At 34.3% G+C, this 11,054-nt stretch overlaps 1 non-coding gene across 1 annotated transcript; it reads left to right on the plus strand.

The window, feature by feature from the left end:
* The first annotated feature begins 2,926 nt into the window (after nt 1–2,926).
* On the plus strand, nt 2,927–2,999 carry Trnaf-gaa (transfer RNA phenylalanine (anticodon GAA)). Its single transcript has one exon. It is a non-coding gene; the product is annotated as a tRNA-Phe (tRNA).
* Nucleotides 3,000–11,054: the final 8,055 nt, after the last annotated feature.

Raw genomic sequence — 11,054 nt, forward strand, 5'->3', positions numbered from 1 at the left:
ATACTATGTAATCTGGTGCACACTGCCCGAATATTATAAATCCTACTCTTTTAAATGGGTTAAAAACTGAGTTGATAAATTCTAAGGAGGTTTTCAAAAAGCAGTTATGGTCTGGTCGGGAAAAACTTGACTTAACTTTAGCAATAGATAACCTTTCAAGTTTAAGTGGCATTGATCAGTGTAAGCCAGTTAAAGATAAATTTATATCGAGTATATTATAAATCGAATATTATTTTTAAGAATTGTATTACAGTAACAAAAGAATTGAAAAATTGTAGTTTTTGGTCACCATAAAATCTGCACTCCGAAAATTCTTGTGTTTTTCCCTGTCGGATCTGACACATTAACTACAACCTAAACTACATCCGCTACTAATATCCTATAAGGCCTGTGTGAATTTAAAATACCGTAAGACGAACCTTCATTGAACTCTTTTACCTTAACTACAGCATTCTCAAATATATTATTGTTGTTACATCTTAAAAGTATTCTCCATAAGACATATATTGTATTACGCCACATTGTTTACGGCACAACGAAAAGCGACGACACCAAATTTGTCCATTTACAACATAATGTTTCTAGAAACGAAGGTTTCGTGGTGTCTCACTGCAACACTATAAGTTTTTTCGACTGACATTTGATATACAGAGCTCGGTGTATATCGGGTCATGGTAGGCATATATTACGTCAAACACAAAATATCCGAAGAGATTTATTTCTTGAAGAGTAGAAACCATGGCTGCCAATGTAATCCAGACATTACTAATATACCCTAATCTTCATGATGAATAATTTTCTGTAAACATTTTAATATGAGAGATAATAATACTAAAACTAATACATATTTTTCCAATGACATGTTAAATGCATATAACAAATGTTACCGCCCTTACAGCAGATATATTTTCTTAAATTATGTAGGTGAAGTTATTATATGGCACCTATCCCATTGATGATCTAAATAACAATGTTACTGCCTTTACGTAATAATATTACACATATTTTAAATCGTAGACATTGGTTTTTCATAGCAATAGGAATTGTTGACGCTCGATCGTTTTTGTAAAGCACCCCTAATTGTACAGCTGGCAAGCCGCTATAAAAATTCCAATATGGTGAGTGGTGAGTGGACTCGAAAATTTTTACAATTTGATAACTTGGACTGTTTAACTTATTGTGCAATACCTTATCATCTGGGAGAGTTAAAATAAGATTAGTTTTTGTGATTTAAATAATCTTTTCTCATAATTTATTCCAAAACTTAGTCTGTTAAATAATTTAACACACAGCTAGGCTCTACCACCTTTATGTAATTAGGTATTAATTTTTGTTATTATTAAGTTTAGTGTTCAATGTTGACTTTGAGATCAAATAGTATAGACTAGGAAACATTGTGATTTTATGTGCTGTTGAAACGTTGCAGCAGAATAAGTTAAGAAGATATCAAACACAGGCTTTCAATAATGGCATTGTAACTGCAAGTCACTGAGATTGGTAACATGACTACTCGAATCACATATTGCATTTCAAGGAATTTTCCTGATTTTGTAAATGTATTGTATAAGAATACTTTGATATAAGGCGTTTCCATTTAAATACTCTCATCAGTTTCTTTTCAAATTACCTACTATAATATAAAAATCTCGTTAATTTCTGTTCAGTAAATTGTTCATGTGGTCCTAAAATCTTTTACAGACTGAAATTTTAAAGGAACGATTAATAATATTAGATGTGTATCGACAACTTTTTCTGTATGTGGATCAATTTTTCAATAAAATATATAAGTATGTGAATGTCAGTGTCCAAATAGTGTATTCATAAACCAAAGAAAAGTCTCAAAGAACTAATTAAAAGTCCTCTTTAAAGTTATTTAACTCCGAGTTTTAATATAATTTTTGTTCCTGTGTCATCTCTATGATCTGAAATGTCAGTTTATGTCATATTTAAGTATCTTAGCATTGATATTTTAATTATATTATATCTTGTTTCTATATTTTCAGCACTCATTTATACTATCCACTTCGTCTGATATCTATAGTTATATGTCAGGAAACTTCATACACTATACAATAATTGTTATTGCGCTCCCAGCCGGAATTTTACTGAATTACGTAATAGCCTATGTTGTCATCTATATTATAAGATATATGGAATGGAAAATTTAATCTTTTGATATCATTGAGTAGATTTTGTGTTTACACTTAACATAAGACCACACATACATCCACCGTGCCTTTATAATTTTAAAAGCATATACTTTAGATTCTTTGCATTATTTATTAATTGGAACGACTGTTAAACCTGAGAACAATTTTTTTCTACTGACTTATAATGTCCTTTATGTTAGTGTCATTGATGCGTTCGGGAAAGCAACTTTGAATATTACCTGATATTATAATATACTCAGCGACTGTCATGTAGCAATATAATTATCCAGTTCAATTATCGTGTTAGTACAAACATTTTAACTCGGTTACATAGATACTCCCGTTATGAACATAACCTCCTTTTCCAGTTCGGTTTGAAATTAAATGAGTGCTGCAACACATAATCCGGTTAAGCCACACTTAGATTGGGATACTACTGTTTAAGTGCTTTACTTTATAGGTTTTTTACTGACCTTAAGGCGCTGAAAAGATTTTCGCTATTGGAATAATTACGACCAAAAATCGTAAGGCCACTTTAATTATCCAATTAAGATTGTTGTTAAAATCATTTATGAACTATTGTTTACAATGAGATGAATAATTTTAAAGATTACACATTGATACGTTATTTATTATATTTTACAGAATATTTTTTAAATATTAATCTTTGTTATTCGAATTTGAATTTTTTTTAATAAATTTAACTGGTTTGATTTTTCTTATAAATCTGATGATAAATAAATCCGTGATATTAAAGCTTAGAGTTTGGTACATGAGCCGCAATAGCTCAGTTGGGAGAGCGTTAGACTGAAGATCTGAAGGTCCCCGGTTCAATCCCGGGTTTCGGCAATATTTTTATTTTGATAATTTCTTACAAAACGCTATTGTATTTTTATAAAGTGTGAAGTTAAAGTCCTAGAAACACAAACATTTTTGTTTTTAATTAAAAACATTAAAAAGAGAATTTATGTGTAAGTATATTTAAGTTTATTTTTAATTAAATTTTAAAATAATTGTCTTTGAATATAAAAACCAAGTAAATAAAATTTAGAATATTTATTTAAACATAAAACATGCATTTCTTGACTAGTTGAGTTTGTGAAAAGTTTGTTAATTATGAATATATGACTCGAGTATAACAAGAAAGCATAAAGGTCATCAATGAATGAGTTCTCATAAAGCCAAAAACCTACGCTTAAATCTCTTTGTATGACGTTTACAGGGAACTATAAATAAATATATACATTAAACGTTGTTATTAAATAAAATAGAAATAAAAAATTTGTGAACTAAAAATATTAAGGGCATTGAAATAATTATAAAGTGCATAAATGGTGAAATAGCTAGCAAGGGTCAGATGACGGTCTATGATAAAGGGCATGCGTTTAGACTCCAAGAGACGGCGGACAGCACTACTGGTGTGATTAATTACCGTAAAAAATTTTGAAAAATGTTTTGTATTTAATGTTTTTACAGACACATACATTCAATTATAATAAATTGTATTGTTTCACTACACATGTATATCAAAATCCAGCCTCTTAAATATCTCCAAACATTTCAGATGATAGCTCCAAATTGACAATTTGTCAAACAGAAATGCCGAGGACTTTATGTGAGCATTAAATGATTTCCCTTAAACTCTTATCACGGATATAAAGACAGAATTCGTTCCAAATGGTTTTGAACAACTATGTACTTATAACCCCGAATTTCGTTCACGACTCCAAGGATTTTTGGGACCAAAGTAGACTCTATCTCGTTACTACATCAACAAAGGTAACATGTATCCATTGTCATTCAAATTAATGACAGTTTCGAGTTGTTGGGTATTGATAATATAAACGTACACAGGCAATGTTGAAACAAAAAATAGCTTGTGGCTGTCACCTATTATTGTAAAAACTTATGGCATTCATAATTATTGTTGTAAGTAAAACGAAATCAAAATCTGTTTAAAATGAGAATAGAACTATGTTCGAATTTTGATATAAATGCGACGTTTGGATACACGACAATTGAGTTCAGTGAGTGCAGACCGTTGAAAAATATTGAAACTTCAAGAAAAACGAGAATTGAAGGTTTATTTTCAATTGATATAGAATATAGTGACATTAGTGACGCTGTTGACGTCAGCAATGCTGACGTCTCTCTTTGAAAAACAACGAATTTGTAATAAATCAGATATATATATAAATAAACTTTCGCTTTTAAAATGATTGCAGAATTACTCAGATGGAATTATCACATTTATTTTGTTCGGTATTTTAACACGCGGTGATCAAGATAGTTATCATTTTCACTAACTCTCAATTTATAATTTATATGAGCATTTTGGTCAACAAAATTTGTTTACGTCATGATACATTAAGATATAAAGAAGTGACGTTACAATGATATTTAACACTTTTAATACATTTAAATAATAGCTATGTTTTTATTGCTTACATCTTGACCTACGTTTCGACTATTTTTATAAAAGTCGTTATCACGAACATTTCAATAAATAATTGAAAATTCAGTGTATCTGAGAAAAAAATATGAGAAAATAAATTATATATGTGAATATAAGTAGAATAAGTGTATGTTGTAAAAGACTGTTTCTTGCACAAAAAATAAAATTGCTGTAAAGTAAGGGTTATATTTTAGAAAAAAGACTAAATGAATAATTTTGCTTTAAAAACAATATTTTGGAAAAGTTAATTAGATTTAACTTAAAATATGGTGATAGGTTTTGTAGAGGTGGTAGAGACAAGCTGTGGTCAAGTTACTGCAGCTCGAACTTGGGCTGGCTCGACCAGGAAAGTACCACCTTCTCACAGAAAATCGGAGTGAAATAGTCCCAAATGACTGTGTTTCGTCCGATGGGTGAGAGAACCGGTTGCCCATTCTCTTTTCCTACCCTTTCTTCTATCTCTCCCATAATCAAGGTCGGCAACGCGCCCGCAACATCCCTTATGTTGCACATATTCATGGGCCTGACTGACTACTTGACTACCTTCTATCAAGTAGGCCGGTTGCTCGTTTGCCACGTTTTATATAAAAAAAATTAATTAAAAAGTTAAAAACTTAAGAGAAATTTTATGTATTTGTTGCTGCTATGAGGTTTAAGTCGTTAAGCCTAAGATTTTAAGCACTTGGTTCAAACTGGTGTATGTAAATAATTTTAGTAAATAAGGTTTTGAGAGCTTCGTAAGAAGGTATAGTTATTTTTTTATACGACATATTTTTTTGTTTTTTTAGTAATAAGTACTCGGCTCTGGATACAAATTAGTATTACGCTAATTTAATTTACAAAATATATTTTGTTTTATCAATAATATATATTTTGTTGTTTTGTCTTTTTTAATTTTACTTTATTTATTTAAACGAATCAGCTCGATTTTAAATAAGATGATATCAAACATATTACACACAAAACTAATGAAACATTCTCGATAAGTTGAGACATTTGTGACCCTTTGATCGTATTACAAAGCTACCCGGACAATGCCGTTAGTCTTTGGTAACCACTCAAATATGTTTGATTCAAAGTTTCAATATCCGTAACAATAGCATTACTCATTCCATCTAAATTGTTTTCAAATCCATATAATGACGATATTTTTTTTAAAACAGAACATAAAATTAGTTGACGTTTTTTATTTATTGCAATTAATGTCACATTAGGAACATTTATATAGAAACTGTGAGTTAAATATAACTTATATTTTATCAAGTGTTTTCGTATAGGTTAAGAGGTTTTTACTTTATGTTTGTCTTCTGTGCTGTTAAGGACAGGGTTGCGATAAGCATTTGTTGGATGCTATGAAGATTATTTAGTTGAAAAAAATTTAGGTATTTATTGAGAAAATCACTAGTTTTGGAGTTACTCAGAGGCGTGTTATTATTTCTTTTATTGAAAATGAAATGTAGAAGTGATATAATGATCCCTTTTATTTATGCGAATAATGCAACACTTGTATATTTCCAAATTCACATCTTAGCTCCTAAGCGTTAGTGCTGACATTTGGCACTTTTGTATAAATCTCGGAATTTTATATGAAATTTTTTCTATAAAATGATATATAAGACAAATTTCTCGGAAACGTCTCGTGTAATGGACCAGTTTTTAGACTAAAAAATATACGTATCCGTATTGCTACAGACTTGACTAGCTTTTGCAAGCTTTTTTAATTTAATATATATTATATTATATATATATATATATATATATATATATATATATATATATATATATATATATATATATATATATATATTGTAGGAATATGAGATGGTAGAAGAGAATCAATGTAGGAATATGAGAGGGTAGGAGAGACTCAAACGACATATAAGCCGTTGTCAGAGGACATCAGGGCTCTTTTTTCGTTCGTAACGCGCGTTGGTGTGATAGTTTAGTCGTTAGTAGATTTTCGAAGTGTGTTTAAATCTTTCGATTGTATTATATTCGGATTTCATTTAACGATTAGTTTAAATCAAGATAGTTGAAAGTTATTAATTTAGAATTGTTTTTATTTTTGTGTAAATTTAATAAATTTGCAGTGGAATTGTATCGAATGTTATTTTTTAAAAAGTCAATTCTTACCTTGTTTCTAAGATCAGAAGTGCGATACGTACCTTGAGAACCCCGTTTGGTAAGGCCTTGTTATTTCAATTTACCCACACATTATTTTTTTTGTGTTTTATTAAATATTTCTTTATAACTTTTTTTTAGACACTGAGTTATTTTAAATATCGTGTTACGTTATTATCGAGAATATTAATTTGTGTTAATTACTTTGATTAAGCGGTGAGTAAGCTTTTATTGCGTTTGTTTGTTGATACGTTAATTTCTAGCGATCATACTTATTTAATTATTTTATTTTGTTACTAAAATGTCTGAACGTGAACGCAATTGTAGCCGCAGTGGTCTTGATAGTAATCCTCGTCGTGATCGTAGCTAGAGTCAGGGTAATAGTTCCCGTGAGTAATCCTTTGATGAGAATAACATGTTGAGACTTGATATGGAGGCAATGATGTCTCGTCTTAAAACGTTAGAGGTGAAAACAAGGGCTTCGTCCATGCCGCACCGCGCGTCGGTGAATTCACACGACTATGAGGAATTGCGTTACAAAGGTTTGACGCCCGGTAGCGTTTGTAATAGGCAGTCATCACGACAGTTGCAGACACCAACGCGCGTCCGCGATATATCTCGCGTTTCCGATCGTCGTGTACCCTATAGAATGCGTGAATTATCGTCGATAGGGCATCTGGTTTCTCCGACGCATGTGACTTGACGTGAAGCTACCATTCAGAATGTTATCATCATCAGGATCCGAGACCTCGCTCGATCACGACAAGTAGGCGACGCGGGTATACCGTTGGAATTAGTACAGGCGAGTGTTACCGATTGCATTGCTAGTGCCATCAGATCAATTAGTACGGCTGAAAAATCTCGGTATTACTATATTTCGAACTTTGACCCAAATCTACACAATTTTGACGATTAGTGCATACAAATTGATTGCGCGAAAGTTTTAAACAATTGGAATGATTTAGAATGCCTTTCACGAATAGGAAATTGTTTGTTAGGGGATGCGAAATCTTGGCTCAATAAATGGGTGTCTAGCTACCGTAGTTGGACCAATTCTAAGAAAGAATTCAAACCTTTATGTCCTGAAGTACCAGATTTTGCTGGAATATTGTTTGAAGTTATGTCTAAGAATTCCGATCACTATCCAACGTACGCGTAATATGTACGCCGGTCGATACTTTGCTTACGTATAGTGCAAGGACTCGATGAGGAGCTTATTTCGGTTATAATTATTCGCAGTGTCATTGATCCAAATATTAGGGCTACGGCGACAAATGCTAAACTATTTCCGAATGATTTAGTCGAATTCTTTTCAATCTATGTTAAACCAAATACAATTAGTGTTTCGAGACAACTATACTCGCGTTCGGAATTGTGAAACGTTACGACAGATAGACGATCTCTGGAGTATTCACGTAAACGTAATCTGAGTGATATCAGGTGCTTTTTCTGTGGGCAGTTGGGGCAAAAAGAAGCTTTGTGTAGTAAGAGACCCAAAATCGAACGGTTATCAGGGAGTTTATCAAATAGTGAGGGCGTTAAGTTATCTAGGCTCGAATCATGCACATATTTTATGAATTAATGGTGATGATTGTTCAGTCTGATGTTTCGATGACAATTGATACACCTCTGGTAGGTAACTATTTAGAGAGGGTTACTAAGAGGATAATTAATGAATTCTCTCGGTACTTGATTACGGGAACTGCTACATCAACCGTAAACATAGGTAGCATGTCAATTAAACTTAAATCCAGCATTCCTGTGTATAATCGGTCATATCAACTCTCACACGCTGAAACGATCCGTGGTCGTGACATAATAACAGATTTGCTTGAAAAGCAAATAATAAAGGAATGCTCGTTTTTAGCTACCACTATTGAATACCTGGGTCGTACGATTAGTAAAGGTCAGGATAGGCCAAGTCGTCAGAAAGTGCGGGCCTTAATTGATTCAGCCGAACAAAAAAAATCTTAAGCAAGTAAGGCAATTTCTGGGGTTAGCTAGCTATTTTAGGCGGTATATAGTTGGGTTTGCCCAAAGGGCTGCTTGCATAGCGGCACTTACTAAAAATTAACTTTCATTGAGGTGCTGAAAAACAGGCCGCTCGTGACTACATCATAGATTGTCTTACAAGTGAGCCAGTACTCGCCATTTATGATCCTACGCTGCCAATAGAAATACTACACAGATGCGAGCTCGATTGGTTACGGAGTCGTCATGATGAGAGTGCATAAGGGAAATCGTAAACGAGTACTGCCTTATTGTAGTAGACTCACTCAGGGGGCTGAGAGGAAGTAGCACTCGTACGAACTGAAGACGCTGGCAGTGATTAAGGTATTAGAGTATTTCAGGCATTATCTTGTGGTTGCACACTTCATCGTGGTTACTGACTGTAACGCGTTAAAACTTACCCAACGTAAGAAAGACTTGTTGCCAAGGGTGGCTCGGTGGTGGGTATACCTCCAAGAATTCGATTCTAACCTGGAATATAGAAAAGGTTGTTTTTTGTCCCATGCAGATTATCTTAGCCGCAATCCGGTTAACTTATGTACCATTAAAAGACCGCTAAATTGGGCGCAAGTTGCTCAGGCTTCTGACGAGAAAACTCACTCTCTAAAACAAAAACTGGTGAATGGGCAGTTAAACCTCAGTCGTTATGACATCCTTTAAGTCAAGCTCTCACCTATTGGTGAAAATCCTAATTTTTGTTGTTATATTCCAAAAGGCCATAGACTGTCTTATGTGTATTTTCACGACGAACATGATCATCAAGGGGTTGATAAAACTGTAGACTTGATAACAAAACACTTTTAGTTCCCAGGGTTGAGAACATTTGCAAAGAAAAAAAAATACATTTCCCATTGTTTGGTTTGCCTTTCTCATAAAAAGGTAGCTCGTGCTCTTTCACGGCTCATTCATTCATGGGAGAAAACCAGACGTAGCATTTGAGGCAGTCCATATGGACACCTTGGGCCCCCTACCAGAAACTGACGGTCACCGTCATGTACTTATTATTATAGACGCGTTTTCAAAATTTTGTTTATTGTATCCCATGTTCCGACAAGATACTGACGAACTAAAGCAACACTTCACTACCATGGTGTCTCTCTTTGGAACTCCAAAATTAATTGTCACTGATCGGGGACGCATGTTTCAATGTTTCAAAGCACTGATTTTATTAATTGGGTCAAGGACTTGGCCAGCTGTTTTGTTGAGGTTACAGCTGATCCTAAACATAACAAAACGCAAGACAACTCAATATTCTGCTTTAAACCTGCTTATAGGTGCTGAAGCTGCCACACCGCTCATACGTAGTTTGATACGAGACGTTACTGTTGAAGGCTCAAGTGGTAATCGAGAAGTCCTTCGTCAAATGAGTCGTCAGAGGGCATCTAAACTCCTTCGTGCCAACTAAACTCGTCAAGATGCCTATGCTAACTAGAGACGTAAACAGCTCACTCTTTTGAACTAAATTCCTTAGTTTTTGTTAGCAAGGTGGCTCAGTCAACATGGAAGCTGGACTCATGTATGCGGGGACCATACCGGGTTATGAAGACACTATCACACTGCCGATATGAGCTGCAGATGTTAGCTGGCTCATACGGCAAATCGACTCGAGCAGCTGCGGAATATATGGTCCCGTGGAAGTGAGAATGGACTCCCGATGTGTGTTCTGCTTTCTTTGATGGTGAGGTATTTGCCTTATTTTGCCTGAAATTTTGACTAAAACTCCTTTTGAGATTTTATTGAAACTTAATCCCATTGTGTTATTTATTTTAATTTTGTTTTGACACAAATCTCTAAATGTATTGGGGTTAAAGCGAGGAGACATGAGTTACTTGTTACGATGTGAGCGTTTGTCTTGGAGTGTATCGGACATGCTGTATTAGAGGTTAGATCTCTGGGTCTGGGATAGCTGTCTTGGAGTGCATCGGACAGGCTATGCCAGAAGTGGCGCTGTGCCTGGGACAACCGTTTGCCTTGGAGTGCATCGGGCCCGGTTGTCCTAGAAGTGGTGTTGTGTCTGGGATAACCGATTGCCTTGGAGTGCATCGGGCCGGTTATCCCGGAGGGGACGCTTAGGTTGGGATAACCATTTGCCTTGCAGTGCATCGGGCCGGTTATCCTAAGAGGTACGTTGAGCCTGGGATAGCCGTTTACCTTGGAGTGCATCGGGTTCGGTTATCCCAGGAGGGACCATAGGCCTGGGATAATTGTTTATCTTGGAGTGCATCGGATACGTTATCCTGAGGATCTGGTCTCTTGGTTAGGAATTAATTTAGTATGTTCGGAAGCTTGACTTTGATAGTGAGTTGTCTATCGAGCTG

The sequence above is a fragment of the Danaus plexippus genome, chromosome 17 (assembly GCF_018135715.1).
Source record: "Danaus plexippus chromosome 17, MEX_DaPlex, whole genome shotgun sequence".
In the NCBI taxonomy this organism is placed as follows: Eukaryota; Metazoa; Arthropoda; class Insecta; order Lepidoptera; family Nymphalidae; genus Danaus; species Danaus plexippus.